This window comes from Balaenoptera physalus (assembly GCF_965194825.1).
Source record: "Balaenoptera physalus genome assembly, chromosome: 9".
NCBI classification, from domain to species: Eukaryota; Metazoa; Chordata; class Mammalia; order Artiodactyla; family Balaenopteridae; genus Balaenoptera; species Balaenoptera physalus.
This window is the reverse complement of record NC_138888.1, coordinates 28,742,339-28,763,586: the sequence shown is the minus strand read 5'-3', so window position 1 is coordinate 28,763,586 and position 21,248 is coordinate 28,742,339. Positions and strand designations below refer to the sequence as shown.

At 40.4% G+C, this 21,248-nt stretch overlaps 1 long non-coding RNA gene and 1 pseudogene across 2 annotated transcripts in view; both read left to right on the top strand.

The window, feature by feature from the left end:
- LOC309667007 overlaps positions 1–21,248 on the top strand; it is a 361,110-nt gene that overhangs the window by 220,691 nt on the left and 119,171 nt on the right. The window lies entirely within an intron of this gene.
- Positions 7,865–13,918, top strand: LOC309666852 (spindlin-1 pseudogene; annotated as a pseudogene). Its single transcript has one exon. The product of its transcript is annotated as a spindlin-1 pseudogene (transcript).

Genomic DNA, 21,248 nt, shown 5'->3' with positions numbered 1-21,248 from the left:
CTCCATTTCTTCATTTCAATCCTCAGAATCTTAACGTATGAATGAAAGATTCACAACTGCCAAAGCCAGTCATGGCTCTTGGCTTTATTCCTTTCAAAGATGCGGTCCTCTGGGACAGATAGAAATGACAACCTGGCTTATTCCGAGGGATCTGGTTTCCCTGTCCTTGCTGCTGAGCCAGCGTAGAACTGAAGACTACCGGGTCCTCGGCTCATCTGCTCTCAACCAGCACAACCACAACTACCGAAAGAAGAGCAGGCAAGTCCTACCTTCTCCCCAGGGAATGTAAAAATGGCGGCACTGTGTTGGGAAAGGCAATACCATAGGGGAGTGATGTGTTTAGCTTTGTTATAAATCTCACTGGGATCAACCTAAACTATGGAAGGCTGGCCATGCTTCTGCATTTAGTAAGCATTACCAGGAGTACTTTCAACTTGTTCACTATCAGAGAGCCTAAGGGAAAGAACTAGTGTGCAGAGCTAGAGTCCCAGGAACAGGAAGGAAAGAGGGAAGATAGAAATGAAATTTATAGCAGTGATCACAAGGCCAATAGAAAAGGGTGCCGTATCTTCCATTAGAACCTCCCCTCACATCAGTGTCATTACAAATCACTTACTAAAATCAGTCCTTCCTCTGCCTCAGAATAATGTGCATGGTGGATTTGTAAAGTGATGAACTTGCTCCGTACAACCCCCAGATTTTGTATACGCACACACACAGATTTTATACACACACACATACGTATATATATACGCACATATATGCAAGCATACGCCATCGATTCTCATTATTCACGGTAGTTAGAGTCTATAAAGTCATCATGAACACTGAATTAGCGAATACTGAAGCATTGCTCCTAAAGAGAAATACAGAGTATACAGGGTTGGGTTCCTACAAGCCTCAGGTCACATTTTCATTAACCAATCCATATATAACCTTGTTCTATGTGTGCATCTATTTAAAGATGCCTTTAAATGGGCATCTTTATGTTGACTCATTAACACTGAACTCACAGCCGACAGCACTACAACTCACAACTGCACAAAGTTTATCTGATGCAGGAATTTTCTCTGTAAGGCACATCAGCCTTCTTGCGCTTTAAAACACTGAGGACTAAACACTTCAGCACTAAGCTTGGGGGCTCTTTTAAACAGTGAAATCACCAACAAAAAGCACAAAAACATGAAAAACACAGCACTAAATACACCAAGCAAAAGACCCTTGTATGTAGCGTGAGAGCTGAAACTAGAAGGCAGGTTTAGGCTTGTTCATTCTCAATGTGCACGATGGGCAACTCAAATTCGTCACCATTCTGTCCATGTCCGTAAATGACAGTGAAAGCACTGGGAGTGTTGATTTGGGGACTACAAATAAACTTTAGCAAGTGGGTGAGTTCGTAAATACGGAATCTGCAAATAACGAGGATTAAGTATATGTGTGTGTGTATTTATAAAATCGGTGTCATTACTTTATAGTTAGATTATGATTCAAACAACATTTATCAATGCCTACTACTGGCTACACGTACACATATGCACACTATGGTAGATGCTTAAAGAGTGCAAAAAATACAATTCACAATAGCTTCCCTCAAGGAATGCATAGATTGTTGGGAAGGCAGAGCATTTGTATATAAAATGATAACCAATAAAGCCAGGAGAAAGCCAGTGTTTACTAGTGATGGAGACAGTACATGTTATATAAAAGTTATGCAGATTTTATTCCTGTTACAGATATTTCATGAATTATTTTCTACATAGACTTCGGAGGAAAAATAAAGAGTTTAGATCTGCACTGTCCAACTGTGGTAGACGCTAGCCACATGTGGCTATTTAAATTAAAATTTAATTAAATTAAAAATTCAGTCTCACTAGCCACATTTCAAGTGCTTAATAGTGACATGTGGCTAGTGGTTACTAAACTGGACAACGTAGCTATAAAACACCTCCATCAATGCAGAAAGCTCCATTGGACACTGCTAATTTAGATTATTATATGTGTGGAAAACAATGAATCACAAAAGGCAAAAAACTTCCCATTTGGAATTATTAAAGCTATAAATTACATAGAATATTTTAGGTTTCACTCTTATACAACTTGAAAAGGAGAGTTTTAAACTTGTCATTTTTTATACACTGACAAAATTGTATGGTAACAGCCCCAAAACACTATGAACTTTCCACAAGTTCGTCAGATAACAATGACATATCTATGATAAATAGATAGCAATCTCCTGACACTGTGTGCTCAATGAGTCAAAAATAAACATATTCTATTTTTCTATTTTCTATTTCTCCGTCATTTGTGCTAGTAAATTCTCTCAGAGAGGCACTGTAAGTTCACATGTACTGATAAGCCCTGGAGAATGAAGCAGAAGACAGAAGTTTGATCACAATTCTATCACTTATTATGTCAACTTTAAAATACAAGGATCAAGAACTTGGGTTGGAGCTGTGCTTTCGTTCACTTCTATGGCGCTACCCAGAAACTTCCAAATGTCTTCCCACCCACTCTGGGTCTCCAGGAACCCTAGTAGCTTCTCCAACTTAGAATCCCCCTGCCACCAGCTCTACAGATGGCAGCCGCTTCGTGAGGGCAGGGGGGGAGTTCCCCAGAAGGTCTGCGGTGCCCAGGATTCAACCAGAACAGATCTGCTTGATTTTCAGAACCCCAATAGAAAAGAGTATTCCATAGTATGCCAATTCCCACCCCACCTTTTCAATTCCAAACTCTCTTCTCACTCCCACCCCAGCTTAGGACGCATTTCTACTGTCTGAGGAGACAGGGGAAAAGAAACAACTCTGGAAAGTCAACACAAGAGTCTACTTCAGATATCTTTCTATATCTTGCACTTGGACCTGTAGCATTTAAGTTTAGAAGATTAAGAACTTGCTGTCTTTGTTCTCAAGTACAGTCCTGACAAATTCCCCAAGTCTCCCAGCGCAGCTGGGGTATGGTTGAAAGAAGAAGCAAAGAATATCCAGGTTGATTCTCAAGTTTATTATCCCACCACAGACACCAACCTATTCAAGACAGTCAGATCAGTGATCAGTCTTACTTGAACCAGTATATCAGGTCGTTCCAATACCTGAGCAATTTCCTACCCCATTATCATCAGTAGCTATAAAAGACATAAAGGAACTAACTTGGAACCAGGAATGCATATTTGATCAGATCAAAATGACAAATGTACTTGGGACCAAGTGGTTTGACGTTGGATACTTCTTTTTATACTATATTTTTAAAAAAATTACTTAGTTTAGTCCTGAACTTCCAAGTTTACATTCAGAGATTGCTTAAGAAAGAAACTAGGGAAACGGAGACTGTATTCCCTGAAACTTGTGAGAAATGCTCCTGTCTCTCACCCCTGCTTTAAAAAATAATCTTACACACCAAGCAGTTCATTTTTTTCATAAGCTCCATGATGCAAAAGATGTTGCCAACCTCTGACAGGTTTAATTTTTACGAAGAAATAGCATAGATTACATGTGTGATTAAATTAAAGCATGTTAAGTTAGGGACTCAGGAGAACCTGCCTCAACTAGCACCAGGAATTCAACATACTGTCCTAGAAACAAATGTCCTTCAAAAGAAAGGACAAATAAAAAAATTTAGGGAATTCCCTGGCGGTCCAATGGTTAGGGCTCAGCTATCTCACAGCTGGGGCTCTGGGTTCCATCCCTGGTTGGGGAACTAAAATCCCATGAACTGCGGTGCAGCCAAAAAAAAAAATTTTTTTTAAACAAAAGTCTTGATCGTAAACTTTTCTTAATATGCAATTTTTTGTTATGAAAAATGCTTTTTAGCACAACAAGCAATTTTCCAGTAACTGAACACAGTTGTACAGCTGCCTGCCCTCACCTAGAACATGAAAGGTGATTTTCATTAAAAAATATAAGATAGCAGATTGAGTAGGCACATTTAAAATATGATAGTGCAATGGTTTTATTGGTTTCTGGTAAGAAATTCCGAGGATGAATTCCATCTCCAGGTATGATATTTTGCAGGAAACAATGGATTGCAGTTTAATCAGCAGTTCTGGTGATGAGACATTTTGATTCCTGATATCACTCATTTGTGAATTACAGATGGGCTGAGGTCATACTGGATGACAGTACTGTCAAAGGAGGAAAAGATGCTGTCTTACCAAAGCATGATTGTGTGTGTGCATGTGTGTATGCATGTGTACACTCATGCACACAGCAGTTGGCCTACAAGGACGTTTTCATCTGCTTCTTTTTCTCTTAGCCTCTGACTACACAGCATTGGGTTTACAATTTTCCAGGGACATTCAGCCTCTGAGTCCGTGGTGACCACTGTGTGAGGGAGCAACGTGCTTGGGGCTCCTCTTTCACAGACTCCTGGGAACAGATATCATCTCTATGCCTGTGTCACTGGAATCTATTATACTTGGCTTCCTTTAGAATAGGATCTTAATGTTTACTATGGATGATTTCCTTTAAAAGAATGTGTAAAACATTACAGTAACAAGGCAAGCACGATAGAGGACAATTATATCACTTATACAAGTCTCATATTTACCTAGCGTACATACCTAGTGTATTTAACACATGGAACACAGCATTTTTCACTCTCCTCCTTTTTGGAGATAAAACTACCTTTAGTACAAATATGAAATAAAATAAATAATAATAATAGAAAGTAAATGCAGAGAGTTAACATTTTCTCTTATTGAATTTTATATATCATGCCAATAAAATTAATAAGCGATTTTAATAAAGCTGAAACGTCCACAAAAGTTAAAATTTAGTTGACTTCTAAATCATATCATTAATGTAATGCTTTCTTTTCTTCATTTTCTTCTTTCAGTTTTAAAATAATTAACAATTTTTAAAAGAATAAAATTCAATATTAAAGATATTAGGCAAATTCAGAAAACTCTATCCTGCAGGAATTAAATTTGTACTAATCAAACAAAAATATTACACCCTGTAGCTGGTGTTGCTTCACTGTTTCTAATTTAAACACAAATGAAAACAAAATGAGAAAGAGGAATTGAAATAACTCATTCTGTTCTTTCCTCTTTATAATCTCTATACTATCATTGTTTACATCAAATCTACTGCTTAAATGCAGGAGTATGTAGCGTGCTAGGAACTGGGGGCTTGAACTTTGTCGAAGCCAGCTAAAACAACTCCAAATTGTTATGAACTTACCCTAGAAACAAGCATCTGTAGCTAAATTCACATGTGTTAGAGCCAACAAGATAGCTAGGAATTCTCCACACTGACTTCTTTGTAGAATACAATGTCTATTAAAGGACAAGTGACAATACATGCAAATTTGGAGCTAATATGTATATATTATTAAAACTTAGTAGTAACTATAAAAATTGGAACTTAAACCAAAAACGGATTGTTTTGAGATTCATCACTGACATCCTTTAGAATTACTAGCACATGGTGGTGATAAAAAGCAGACTAACCTGTAGTCACTTCTCTATAGACAATGCACTTCCGTACTGCTACACAGAGGGCTGGCTATTCCTAGCGCCCCACCCTTTATTAGACAACACCAACGTCTAACAAAGGATCTAAAATAGCATGTAACTGCAGAAACTCAATTTGCATACACATATCAGAATAAATTCCCAATGTTCGATCCAGTCCTTCACTGGATTTTTGATAGTTTCACTTAATGTTATAACATGCAGGGGATCATGGCTGGCACTTATTTCACTTCAAGAGGTTTGGTCTTAACTTGAAATGTAATTAGTTTTCTATAATAACTTTTGGTACTCCTTTCATTCCAGAATTTTTCTGAACACTTTTGGAACCTATTTATATTTTCGTCATGGCCCATGTTAGGGGCTTATAAGCACTGTCGCTTTAATACCTGCTATTTTCTACTTCTATCTAGTGCTCCATTTAAAGTTGTTCTTTTAAGCTTTAAGGGCCGTCTCCTGGGCTCTGGATTCCAAGATTTGGTTACATAACTTTGGTCACATTTCCAGTATATATTCAGAGAACGTCAAATGAAACCATGTTGGTTGTTCTATCATCTTCAGATAATTTTTCACCCTCCCACCTCACGTTGCTAATTAAACATAAAACTGATTTGAGAAAGGAGAAAAGTAAACCCTCCAGCTATAAGTGAAGCTTGATTTGCAATAATAAACCAGCACATTCAATAGTTTAGAGACCGTGACAATGTACCAGGATCCTAGAATCAAGAGGCTGCCTTCAATTTACATTTGAAACCTGGAACGCTTGAATAGCATTTGTACCCTCCACTGAGAACACAAACACACCTGTGCTTCCAATTTCTGTTCACCTGCTAACTAATAAATACCTCCATTTTGACTCACAATGACTTTCCCAACAAACTACTTTAATGTAACGTTTTAACCTATTAAATTCCGGCTGTAATATAAATGTGTTCATCCCAATCTGCCTATAGCTGGACATAAACAGTGAGGTGCTGGAGCTGGCTTCTACCAGCTTGCAAGAGCTGAAAGTTAGGTGGCATCTCCTCCCAATTTATGTTCAACGATGTCACACTGGTGGTTTGAAATTGGCCCTGGAGGAAACATTTACACAGAAAATGGCAAATGCCACAAATCCAGGCATCAGAGTTCCCCCCACCGATAGAGCTGGTTTTTAAATGTTTACCAGCACACTACTAGGTATATATACATCTGTTATTACTTAACACAGGGAACTTCATCCCCATTGCTTCCTAGTCTGGCCTGGTGAAAACCACAAGAATGCACATACATGAATGACTAAAAAGGAACAAGAGTTCATTTCAAGGGGGACCTATGCCCTCTCAATAAAGTGTGCAGAAGAAAAAAGGATACCAAAGTTTGCCAGAATAAACGATACTGCTTTAAATATCTAATATAAGAAAGCAAATGTCCTCTGATCCGTGAGTCTGTATCAGTCAGGGTCTTAGCACTGGCATACTTAAAGGCTTAACTGAGAACAATGTAATGAAAAAACTATTTGCAGAGGGCTGGGCAGAGTTGAAGAAAGTAACAAGGAATGGTGAAGCACCCAGGAACTAGCAACTGAAGAGATGGGAGCCGTTACTACTCCTAGGTCTGAAGGGAAAATGGGAGGAAATGCTCTTCCTGGAGCCAATCAACAGGAGCTCTAGCTACAGGCAGAGAAACTTCCAGAACTATAACAAGGCATGCAGAGGCGGGGTGGATAAATACCTAGACCTCTCTCTCTGCTTCCCTCCCTCCCTGCTAGTGTCTCCCATTGGCCAGACAAACCAGAAAGCAGAGGGAAAGAGCTTGGGGGATATAGTTCATTGAGGTCAGCTCCCAGGGAACAATGTAGGGCAGAGGACGGAGCTGGGGAACAGAGGCATAGGTGAATAACCCACCCAGGCTTCTCGGCTCTCCTTTCCCTCGTTCTGCATTCCTTCTGCTACCTCCACGCAGCCCCAAGAACAAGTCGGGAACTGAATCACTTAGCTCTGTAGTCACAGGTTTTGAAAAAAATTAAAAGGTTGGTTTTTAATCCTATGAAAAGAAGGGCTTTGAGAGAGAAAGAAGGGATCTGGAGGAGGTAAGCCTGCTGCAGCTATAATTTCCAACAGAATTCAAGTTGTAAAGCATTTTTCATATTTTACTTAGAAGAGCCTTAAAAGTGCAGAATAAAAGGATTGTGTAAATGTACTCCGGCATCAACTTTAACGGTGAAATGAAGCTAAGACGTACCTTGCTTTTGACACAGAACAGCAGTGTCACTCCAGCAATTCTGCAGAGCCTGACAAATGGACAATTAAGCCAGACGACTGAATCGCTCAGCGTGAACGAGTTCAGGATAGTTTCTTGAGTTCAGCACTCCGCAGCACTTACTGAACAGACACTCCAGCTTTCACCTTCTCCTTACAGGCCTGGGGATAAAGAAAACGCACTTTAAAGTCAGAAAAGTTCTTACAATGTCCTAGCCCTAATAACACTCAGTAAAATTGTAACAACAACCGATGCCGGCCCAAAGAATCTCTACATAGTAAGCAACACTTCCACTCATGCCTTTGGTCAGGGTATTTGTTTGTTAGGATCAATGTAACAAAATACGACACACTGGATGAGTTTAATAGGAATTTTTTCCCTGACAGTTCTGAAGGCTAGAAATCTAAAATTAAGGTGTCGGCAGAGTTGGTCTCTTCTGAGGCCTCTTTCCATGGCTTGCAAAAGGCTCTTCTCCCTGTGTCTTCACGTGGTCTTCCCTTTGTACCTGTCTGTGTCCTAATCCCCCTCTTACAAAGACACCAGTCATACTGGATTAGGGCCCACCCTAATGAAAGAACTTTAACTACCTCTTTAAAGACCCTATCTCCAATACAGTCACATTCTGAGAGGACTCGGACTTCAACATATGAATTTGGGAGAGGCAGGGACACAATTCAGCTCATAACAGTGAATATTTCTTTCTTTTCCCCGGTATCACCCACGCCATAGTTTCCTCAAGGAAGGACATTTTGCTCTAGTCTTCCCTTAACTCAAAGGGCACTCAAAATGCATCATTCCTCAGTTCCTTTCTTTCACTCCATACTTTGTACTTTCAAGTGGCCCTTCACAGAAGTCGTCTGCCAACCCCTGCCTTAGAGAAACTAGGTCATCTTGCACCTTCTACTTTCCATCCTTATCTCAGATGCTCTCCCAACACTGACTATGCTTTTGGCCACAGAAACTGTTCCTCACACAAGCTGGGCACATTTGCAACCCTAGGGCCTTTGAACTTGCTGTTTCCTCTGCTTGGAATGCTCTGGCTCAGCTCTTCATTGACTGGCTTCTTTTTCTTTAGGACTCAGCAAAAATGTCATTTCTTCCAAGAGGCTTTCCCTGAAGATGCTATAAAGTAGCTGTCCAGACCACCTTCCATGTTCTATTTGAAATTAAATAATTTGCCTCCATTTATACCAAGGCATTAAAGAAAGTTTTAACTTTTAAGTTGTTGAAAAAGAATATATTGTCTCTTGGGACTTCCCTGGTGGTATAGTGGTTAAGAATCCACCTGCCAATGCAGGGAACACGGGTTCGATCCCTGATCTGGGAAGATCCCACATGCCGCGGAGCAACTAAGCCCGTGCGCCACAACTACTGAGCCTGCGCTCTAGAGCCTGTGAGCCACAACTACTGAGCCCACGTGCCACAACTACTGAAGCCAGCGTGCCTAGAGCCCGTGCTCCGCAACAAGAGAAGCCACTGCAAGGAGAAGCCCGCACACTGCAATGAAGAGTAGCCCCCGCTCGCCACTACTAGAGAAAGCCTGCACACAGCAACGAAGACCCAGTACAGCCAAAATTAATTAATTAATTTAAAAAAAAAGATGCAATGGAAAACTACCAAAGAATCAGCCAATAAAATTTAAAATAAAGAATATATTGCCTCTAATTTTTAAGCAAAAAACTTAAGCAAAATTAGAGTCATTACATTTTAATAGTTTATTTTCTAAAAGTGATATGTGTCTATTGAGGTGATTTTGGAAACTATAGAAGAGTATAAAAAAGTAAACAAAAAGCACTCCAGAACACTATCACCTTCAGCTTACTACTTTTAATATTTGATGTATATATCCTTCTTAGATTTTTCCATATAGCTTTGTTATTTAAACTGAAGCAACAAAACTAGTCCATGATTAGATTGTCCTAACTCTAAAACATGCATGTTTGTTTGGTGCTATAATACATATTAGAGAATGTCAATTTACGAATTCATGAATTAAGATACTATTTGTATTGTAAGTAAGGGATCATGGCTGCATACACATGTAGTCCCTAAACTTAATTCTGTATTATGAAATGTAAATGTTAATGCTTCTACTACATGCTTGGGGAAGTAGAAGAAAAAGAAAGGTGGAAGGGAGGGAAAAAAAGAATAAAGAGAGAAGAGGGAGGGAGGAGTTATTTTTCCTGAGTTTAATTGTATCTTTACAGAAAATTGCACGCCCATCTCATTTTCTGTGTATTCTCTTTAGAGTTTCATAGTAATTAGCCTTTGAGCAAACACTTTGGAAACAATCGCACACAAATTGCAAAGTGTCCTTGACCTGGCCTTTTCATAGACCTTCAGTTTTGTTTCTCACCAGCACCAGTTCTGTCACCATTCCCTTCTGCTTAGTGTGGCAAGTGTCAAACACACCTGAAAATTCTTTCACAATCCTTCCATTGGGAGGTGTGGTCCACAGCTTGTGACTGTTTCAACCAACAGAGTATGACAGAAGTGATGGTATACGATTTCTGAGGCAAGGCCAGAAAAGGCCATGAAGCTCCTAGCTGACAACCAGCCTCAACAGCCAGCCATGTGAGTGAGACATCTTAGACATTCACCACCCTCCCCCAACTAGCTACTATGGGTTGAACTGTGTCCCCCAAAAAGGAATGTCAAGTCCTAACCTTTAGAACTTGTGAATGTGACCTTATTTGGAAAGACGGTCTTTGCAGACATAGCCAAGTTCAAACGAAGTCATACTGGACTAGAGTGGTCCCTAACCTAATGACTGGTGTCTTTACTAGAAGAGGTAAATTTGGACACAGTGACACACACAAGGAGAAGATGATCCTGAGAAGAGACAGGGAAAAGGCCATGTGACAACGATGGCAGAGACTGAGCGGATCCATCTATAAGGCAAAGATTGCTGGCAACCACCAGAAGCTAGGAAGAAGCCAGGAATGATCCACCCTTAGAGTCTTCAGAACGAGCATGGCCCTGCTGATACCTTGATTTTGGACCTCTAGCCTCCACATCTGTGAGAAATACATCTCTGTTGTTTTAAAGCACCCAGTTTGTGCTACTTTGTTACAGCAGCCCTAGAAAACTAATGCACTAGCCCTCAGATGACAGCCCAGTCGTCACCTGGCTGTAAACACACGTGAGACTCCAAGTGAGAAATGCCCAACCACGACTCTCCCTATTTCCTGACCCTCCCAATTGTGAGCAAAATGAAATGGTTGTTTTAAGACTTTAAGTTTGGAGGTAATTTGTTACAGAGCAATGATAACTGGAACACTTGGATCACTCCCATTCACCCTTCAAGTTTCAATTCAGCCATCACATCTAGGAAGCCTTCTCTGACCTCCTCATACCTGCCTTGCACGCCCTCCTCCGAAATCCCACAGCACCTCGATTTACCCCACTTTTCACTCTGCATTGTCCATGAAACCCATATGTCAGCTGTCCCCCAAAGCCAGCCTTTCCTTTTGCCAGACCCCCAGCAACTCTTCACATTCACCCAAAACGTGAACTCACCCTCTTCACCTCAAAGTTTTACTAAACGTTTTGTAGAGGAGATAGAAGAGAAAGATTATCAAGTGCACACACACAGAAGATAACTGAAATACTCACCATTAGACATTTTTTTGTTTGTTTGTTTAGCTTGAAGTCTCCCAGGAGTTCTTTACTGCAGAAGTTCCCAGAACCCTTCAGATGTCAATGATGCTCCGTAAGGAAAAGAAAGTATTGAGGGTTGGTTTCCCAAACTTATGAAGTCACTGAACTCTTTTCATGGAGTAGCTTGAAAGGCATGGCATGTTCCTAAATGTGATTCAACTATAAATACTCATGGTTATTATAAATTCCTTCCAAGTAATATGTTATTCTTTCTTCAAAGTTATGGACTCTGAAAATGGAGCAGGACCCTGGGCATCTTACTTTGGCTTCTTTATCATCATTAAGAAGTCTCAGAACGAGTTTCTGGAAGATTCTTATCACTCTGATTCATGTGTAATGTGCTTCATATCACGAGTATTACAGAACAGCTAAAAAACTCCCACTTCTCCGGTGCCCAAAGCCAAAGACACAGTCATTTGGGGCACACCAAGTACTCAATTTTCCTGCTTTTTCTTTTTCTTTTTTTTTTTTTTTTTTTGAGGCATAATACTAGTAGACTATCAAGAAGTTTATGGCTTCTACATACAGGGCACAGAGAAGGTCGAATCGAGCCAGAAGGAAGCGTTGACGGTACTGCAAACATCTTCAAGCACAGTTCTCTCACCTCCCAAATGACCTTAAGTGTCCGCTAAAAAGTTTTGTTTGCAAATGTTTGTCGAGGACAAAGCAAGTGACATCATTTTCTAGCCACTGACCTCATTTTGATCCCGGGACCAGTGGTGGCTGTGTCGAGGGCAGAGGAAAGCTCCCCCCACCGACCTCTCCTGTTTCCTGTTACTCAGTGTTTGGGCTCCGCATGTGCCCATTTGTCCCATGATCCTCATCTGTACAGTTTTCCTTAATCATAAGAGCTTGCAATGCAAGAACTGTGCATATTTGACCTCTTAGAGGGGGAAGAGAAAACCAAGCATACCCTTTTAATAAATGAAATTTTGCGACGATGATAACGATTCCGGTGTCCAGTCAGCAGAGGCCGGCGTAGCGAGGGGACGCAGCGTGCGTCCGCCGTGGGGCCGGGGGCGGGGCGGCCGCCGCGGGACGCAGAGTGGGCAGGGCCCAGAGTGGGCGGGGCGACGCCCTCCTGCCGGGTAGCCCGGGCGGGAGCGCGCCGCTGGACTGCGGGGCTCGTGGCCCAGCGGACGTTGGCCTCTGCGGCCCCGGGGACGTTGGCCTTCGTGGCCTTGCCGCAAAGTCCTTATGATTTCAAATTTTTGCTGAACTTGTAAAAGAGGCACTTGGATGATGGATTAATAAAAACATTGAAATTCCGGGAAAAGTTTCAAATTGGAGAATCCTGAACGTTCATCCCGGTCCAGCAGTTCTGCTGGTCACGTAAATACAGATCAATGAAGACTCCATTCAGGAAGACAGCTGGCCAGCGGTCCAGAGCTGATGCAGGCCATGCTGGTGTATCTGCAAGCAAGATGAAGAAAAGGACGTCCCACAGAAAACATCGGAGCAGTGTAGGGCCCCGCACACCTGTTTCCCAGCCCCCGCGGAGCATCATAGGCTGCAGGATTCGGCATGGGTGGAAAGAGGGGAACAGCCCTGTCACCAAGTGGAAAGGAACCGTTCTGGACCAGGTGCTTGTAAATCCTTCTTTGTATCTTATAAAATACGATGGATTTGACTGTGTTTATGGACTAGAACTTAATAAAGATGAAAGAATTTGTGCACTTGAAATCCTCCCTGATAGAGTTGCAACATCTCAAATCAATGATGCACACCTAGCCGACACAATGATTGGCAAAGCAGTGAAGCACATGTTTGAGACCCAGGATGGCTCTAAAGAGGAGTGGAGGGGAATGGTCCTAGCACGCGTCCCCATCATGAACACGTGGTTTTACATCACCTATGAGAAAGATCCTGTCTTGTACATGTACCAGCTCTTAGATGATTATAAAGAAGGTGACCTTCACATTATTCCTGATTCAATTGATTCATCTCCAGCAGAAAGGAAACCAGGAGAAGTCTGGGACAGCCTCGTAGGCAAACAAGTGGAATATGCCAAAGAAGATGGCTATAAAAGGACTGGCATGGTCATCCATCAAGTAGAGACCAAACCGTCTGTCTGTTTCATCAAATTTGATGATGATTTCCATATTTACGTCTATGATTTGGTGAAAACATTCTAGATGTCATCACGAACTTTGCCAAATTTATGTAAATATATTAAATGTGCAGTTTATAGACGTAAAGATTTGATTGCTTTCCATTTTAATGAGAGCTTAAATGTCCCTGCGAACCCACAGTTTGCCAGCAGGACTGGTTTTGTTCTGAAGAGTATAGGTATATGTGAACACAAAACATTTGTGTAAGGAGCTCCTTCCTCTTAAAAGGAGTCTGTTTGGAGGGGAGTTACAGGCAAGTTTGGCAAAAAAAAAGTTAAACTAGTATCAGAGTCATTTAAAACTGTAATAGATTTTATCAATTTTCCCCTTCACTCTTAACATTCTCTTATTCTACTGCCACAATGCAAGCATAGTTTGATACTTTTGTTTTTGCCTTTTTGGATATATATATATATATATATATATATATATATATATATATATAAACGCACATACACCTATCTATCTATATCTGTGGGTATACATGTATTATATATATGCACACACACACAGATACACACACACTTCATTGGCAGTCCTTTCTTTGTGGATTGGGACGGGGGTTAAATAATTTTCTCCAGTTCAGCAGGAGTGCTGACCCAAGTCAATCATATTTGGTATATTACTGTTGTTTGTCGAAAATTAAATTTGGGCACAGAAAGCACATCGGGACATTCAGCTTGTTTTAAAAGTCAGAAGTGCAAAGCACCTTTTCAGTTGGAAAGTCCAAACAAGAATCACTCATGAACCATTAATGACCCATGTTAGAACTTTACCAAACAGTTAGAAATCTGAGCAAAATGTTGACTTTGATTCTAAGCTTTGTAAAATTTTTGTTTACAATTTTTATCATAAATACTTTTTTTTTTTGTCAAAGCCCAGGTCCACACAGTGTAATGCAAGTGTGTTTTGGGCAGTACTTTTGGTCCATTATTTGTACAAACCAGTAATTTGGATTTTAGTACACGATTTAAAAGACAATAGTGTATCAGTGGTTTGTGTGTATGTAGTAAGTTCCTGGGAGAACATAAATATTAGCAATGTAAGTTTAAGAATGGCTTTGTTGCTTTCTAACAAGTCCTCTGGGACACTTTTATTTTTATTCTGATTTTACTGATAGTATGATTATGGTCAGAAGGCTTTTTCTCCCCGGCTTTTCCCCACAAAGAATGTCTGGACAAATAACAGCTGAAATCCCCTGACACCTTTTGTGGTGCTGCATCTTCTTGCAGCCAGTGTGCTGTTGACGTGGACCCATCCCACTGAGTGGACCCTGCTACGTCAGGGTCAGTCACCTGCGTTGGCTTGTGAATGTGACTGATAGCAGCCCCCAGCCACAGACTCCTTTTGTGGTTTATCCCTGCAAGGTTGTTTTAACCAAAATAGAACTGCAGAAGTGGTTGGTGTAGCAGTGAAATGGCCATCTGTCACTTTGTTTTGGATGAGCCCCTGCGTTTTGAAAGCTAGGAGAAAGGCAGTATGTGGAACCAGTCTCTTGTGGAGACTGGAAATCTGACCTGAAATTTGGGTGGAAGGTTAAATGCCTACGCCCTCAAACACCAGAGGTCCCCGCAACCTCCATCGTGGCTGTACTTAACGTTAGAGATTCTGTACTTACAAGGCCTGGCTGTGAGTGGTTCATGTGATGCCCATTTCCACCTTCAGGAAGGCTGTGCCTTGAGCTGTTGGCTGGTAACCCGTCACACCCCATAAATACAGCCCTCCGTTTTCTGCAGTGTGCCCAGAGCCTCCAGAGGTTCGGCCAGGGCCGAGCTTCTCCAGGAAGTGAGTACCCAGGTCTGAGACGCTCCTCCCCGGCTTGAACAAGGTCATGCTGCACATCTGTCACCTGTTTTCCTGGTTGCTCTTGTAAGAGTCCCTGCATGTGAACCTCAAGGCTGAGCCTGGCTCCACAAGCCCAAGCAGACACGTGTGTGTCCTGCGTGCACTAGGAAAACACCGTACAGTGACTTCGGGATGAAAAATAAAGTTCTCTAGAAGTATCCAGAAGGTTGGGTCAGTTGGAACATTTCTAGCATTACTTAATGACTTGCACTGTGGTTTTTCTGCAAGTATCTTTAGCAACTTTAATACCACATGACCTGCCAATCTCTAGACAAAGGTGACATGTGATCATTATCATCATTATTTTAATCTTTGTTCCATTTATTGCCTTTAGGGTAAAGGAAGGGGAAGGGGGGTCGTTGTTTTTCCATTTTATCCCATCCTTTATTCTTTCAGTGGATGAAACCACACTTCCTGACACGGTGACTAACTCTGCTCCGCAGCCGAGTATTTCAGGCTTCGTTTAGGCTCGTGTTTCAGATCGCCGTGCATGGCTTGCCTTTTCCTGGTATCTGAATGTTGGTTCCTTGTTCTAGGAATCCAACGTGAATTTCCAACATTATCATCGTGGGACTTAACGTGACATGAATCTCTGTATAAAATGTATTGGCCTTTCTCATTGACCTGCTATAGTATTATTGTGTCGTGTGTATGCGTGCCTGTGTGTGATGTCTGCGTGCCCAAAAATCTTCAGAGGAAAACCTTAAAAGCAGACCATCCTTTTTTGCATGTTACTCTAAGTAGAATGTTCAGTGTAACTAACTAAGTTGCATGTTAAAGATACTTAGGTTTTTCTGTGTTCTTTGTTTTTCTTTGTTTTCAGTTTTCTGTATATTTGCCTACTGTGCTGTTTTAGTGGCTGTAGGATAAAAATGCACTGGTGAAGCAAGTACAGTGCCAACAGAAGGTGGTTTCCCAGTTGTATATATCATGCAATATTTGAAGGGATTGCAAATTCTGAAAACAGTCACAGTTGCTTCTAAACCAGATTTCGTTTCTATTACTGTTTAACATGCCAAACCCCAAATAGCCTTGAGCTTGAATCTCTGAACGCTGTGGACCCATTAGAAGACTGTTTTGATTGTCACAAATTGTAGCACCTGAAAACATTCTTAAGCTACTTGTCTTTTAAAAAAAATGAAAGTTCTCCAAAGACAGGAACAATTATTATAACAGAAAATTATTATGGCCAATATGCCTGTGGTTTTTCGGAAATACTGCACTTTTTGTGTTTTCCATCATGAGTGCAGTTTGAACAAATGTGTATGGTTCAAGAGGTCTTCGTGTTTGCATTTTAAAATTAGTCAAATGACCTCATCCTTCAAGCTTGAATTTGTTTTTTTTTTGTTTTTTTTTTGTTTTTTTTCTTTAACATCTTTATTGGAGTATAATTGCTTTACAATGATGTGTTAGTTTCTGCTTTATAACAAAGTGAATCAGTTATACATATACATACGTCCCCATATCTCTTCCCTCTTGTGTCTCCTTCCCTCCCACCCTCCCTATCCCACCCCTCTAGGTGGTCACAAAGCACTGAGCTTATCTCCCTGTGCTATGCAGCTGCTTCCCAATAGCTATCTATTTTACGTTTGGTAGTGTATATATGTCCATGCCACTCTCTCACTTTGTCCCAGCTTACCGTTCCCCCTCCCCGTACCCTCAAATCCATTCTCTAGTAGGTCTGTGTCTTTATTCCCGTCTTGCCCCTAGGTTCTTCATGACCATTATTTTTTTTTTTAGATTCCATATATATGTGTTAGCATATGGTATTTGTTTTTCTCTTTCTGGCTTACTTCACTCTGTATGACAGACTCTAGGTCCATCCACCTCACTACAAATAACTCAATTTCGTTTCTTTTTATGGCTGAGTAATATTCCATTGTATATATGTGCCACATCTTCTTTATCCATTCATCTGTTGATGGACACTTAGGTTACTTCCATGTCCTGGCTATTGTAAATAGAGCTGCAATGAACATTTTGGTACATGACTCTTTTTGAATTATGATTTTCTCAGGGTATATGCCCAGTAGTGGGGTTGCTGGGTCGTATGGTAGTTCTATTTTTAGTTTTTTAAGGAACCTCCATACTGTTCTCCATAGTGGCTGTATCAATTTACATTCCCACCAACAGTGCAAGAGGGTTCCCTTTTCTCCACACCCTCACCAGCATTTATTGTTTGTAGATTTTTTGATGATGGCCATTCTGACCAGTGTGAGATGATATCTTATTGTAGTTCTGATTTGCATTTCTCTAGTGATTAATGATGTTGAGCATTCTTTCATGTGTTTGTTGGCAATCTGTATATCTTCTTTGGAGAAATGTCTGTTTAGGTCTTCTGCCCATTTTTGGATTGGGTTGTTCATTTTTTTGATATTGAGCTGCATGAGCTGCTTGTAAATTTTGGAGATTAATCCTTTGTCAGTTGCTTCATTTGCAAGTATTTTCTCCCATTCTAAGGGTTGTCTTTTCGTCTTCTTTATGGTTTCCTTTGCTGTGCAAAAGCTTTTAAGTTTCATTAGGTCCCATTTGTTTATTTACAATTATTTGTAAATAAACAAAAAAAATTATTTTATTTCCGTTTCTCTAGGAGATGAGTCAAAAAGGATCTTGCTGTGATTTATGTCATAGAGTGTTCTGCCTATGTTTTCCTCTAAGAGTTTGATAGTGTCTGGCCTTACATTTAGGCCTTTAATCCATTTTGAGTTTATTTTTGTGTATGGTGTTAGGGAGTGTTCTAATTTCATTCTTTTACATGTAGCTGTCCAGTTTTCCCAGCACCACTTATTGAAGAGGATGTCTTTTCTCCACTGTATATTCTTAACTCTTTTATCAAAGATAAGGTGACCAAATGTGCGTGGTTTTATCTCTGGGCTTTCTGTCCTGTTCCATTGATCTATATTTCTGTTTTTGTGCCAGTACCATTCTGTCTTGATTGCTGTAGCTTTGTAGTATAGTCTGAAGTCAGGGAGCCTGATTCCTCCAGCTCCATTTTTCTTTCTCAAGATTGCTTTGGCTATTTGGGGTCTTTCGTGTTTCCATACAGATTGTGAATTTTTTTGTTCTAGTTCTGTGAAAAAGCCAGTGGTAGTTTGATAGGGATTGCATTGAATCTGTATCTTGCTTTGGGTAGTATAGTCATTTTCACAATGTTGATTCTTCTAATCCAAGAACACAGTATATCTCTCCAGCTATTTGTATCATCTTTAATTTCTTTCATCAGTGTCTTATAGTTTTCTGCATACAGGTCTTTTGTCTCCTTAGGTAGGTTTATTCCTAGGTATTTTATTCTTTTTGCAATGGTAAATGGGAGTGTTTTCTTAATTTCACTTACAGGTTTTTCATCATTAGTGTATAGGAATGCAAGAGATTTCTGTGCATTAATTTTGTATCCTGCTACTTTACCAAATTCATTGATTAGCTCTAGTAGTTTTCTGGTAGCATCTTTAGGATTCTCTGTGTATAGTATCATGTCATCTGCAAACAGTGACAGCTTTATTTCTTCTTTTCCAATTTGGATTCCTTTTATTTCTTTTTCTTCTCTGATTGCTGTGGCTAAAACTTCCAAAACTATGTTGAATAATAGTGGTGAGAGTGGGCAACCTTGTCTTGTTCCTGATCTTAGTGGAAATGGTTTCATTTTTTCACCATTGAGGACGATGTTGGCTGTGGGTTTGTCATATATGGCCTTTATTATGTTGAGGAAAGTTCCCTGTATGCCTACTTTCTGGAGGGTTTTTATCATAAGTGGGTGTTGAATTTTGTCGAAAGCTTTCTCTGCATCTATTGAGATGATCATATGGTTTTTCTCCTTCAATTTGTTAATATGGTGTATCACATTGATTGATTTGCCTATATTGAATAATCCTTGCATTCCTGGGATAAACCCCACTTGATCATGGTGTATGGTCCTTTTAATACGCTGTTGGATTCTGTTTGCTAGTATTTTGTTGAGGATTTTTGCACCTATGTTCATCAGTGATATTGGCCTGTTGTTTTCTTTCTTTGTGACATCTTTTTCTGGTTTTAGTATCAGGGTGATGGTGGCCTCGTAGAATGAGTTTGGAAGTGTTCCTCCCTCTGCAATATTTTGGAAGAGTTTGAGAAGGATAGGTGTTTGCTCTTCTCTAAATGTTGGATAGAATTCTTCTGTGAAGCCATCTGGTCCTGGGCTTTTGTTTGTTGGAAGGTTTTTAATCACAGTTTCAATTTCAGTGCTTGTGATTGGTCTGTTCATATTTTCTATTTCTTCCTGGTTCAGTCTCAGAATGTTGTGCATTTCTAAGAATTTGTCCATTTCTTCCAGGTTGTCCATGTTATTGGCATATAGTTGCTTGTAGTAATCTCTCATGATCCTTTGTATTTCTGCAGTGTCAGTTGTTACTTCTTTTTCATTTCTAATTCTATTGATTTGAGTCTTCTCCCTTTTTTTCTTGATGAGTCTGGCTAATGGTTTATCAGTTTTTTTTATCTTCTCAAAGAACCAGCTTTTAATTTTATTGATCTTTGCTGTCGTTTCCTTCATTTCTTTTTCATTTATTTCTGATCTGATCTTTATGATTTCTTTCCTTCTGCTAACTTTGGGGTTTTTTTGTTCTTCTTTCTCTAATTGCTTTAGGTGTAAGGTTAGGTTGTTTATTTGAGTTGTTTCTTGTTTCTTAAGGTAGGATTATATTGCTATAAACTTCCCTCTTCGAACTGCTTTTGCTGCATCCCATAGGTTTTGGGTTGTCGTGTTTTCATTGTCATTTGTTTCTAGGTATTTTTTTATTTCCTCTTTGATTTCTTCAGTGATCTCTTGGTTACTACGTTGAATTCGTTTTTCATTTTAATTTTAGACAATGTGTAGATGGTTCCCTGTTCTCTGCATTTAGATGTATAAACAATATAAATCTGTTAATTCTGTAATTTTTATAATTACGGTGTAACACTATCCTTAAGACATTTAAAATAAACCCTACATTTGTCAAGAAAAAAAAAAACAAAAACTTGTAACATGTTCTGTATTCCTTGGTAACAGTGAGGTCACCTGAGGCTTGCCTGTCTTTAGGCTCAAAGTCCTTCATCCCCTAAACTGAAAATATACCATCCTCATCCCTCAACACACTCAGTTTTCTCATACACACACACTTTTGTGTAACCGTGGTTCCTCCTATGACTCCACCCCCTAGTACGCTTCATTCTACCTACTGGGTTTCTAAGATAAAACTAGAAGTCACTCTTGATTCTTTCCTCTCTCTGTCCATCAGCCTTGGGCAGCTACTACTTGCTGCAGTCTATCTTTCTACCAACCCTGAACACCATCCCCTCCCCTGCCACCTACTGCAGCTCTCCTCCCACTCTCAGCCCTCTGCATGTCATCACCAGACCCCTTGCCTCTCTCTTCTCTAAAGGCACAGACACACCTTCCCATGGTCTTTGTGCCTCAGTCCCTGACAACATAGCGCCTGGCAAATCATGTTTGCCAAATGAATGATTTCTTTTCTACAACCTCTTCATGCATTTGCAAGAACATATGGCTGCCCAGGTGGTATGACTGGTGGGCATCCAAATGGAATACAGGAGTGATTCAAACCCACCTCCCTCATGACATGATATAATGCCAGAAATCTCCACTGGTGGAATAGATTTAACTCCTGAGATAAGCATTTTGGTTCCAGGAGGCCTGTATTAAAAATCAAATATGGGACTTCCCTGGTGCCAATGTAGGGGACATGGGTTCGAGCCCTGGTCCGGGAAGATCCCACATGCCGCAGAGCAACTAAGCCTGTGAGCCACAACTACTGAGCCTGTGAGCCACAACTACTGAAGCCTGCGCACCTAGAGCCCACACTCCACAACATGAGAAGCCACCGCAATGAGAAGCCCCCGCACCACAATGAAGAGCAGCCCCCACTCGCCGCGACTAGAGAAAAGCCCACGCG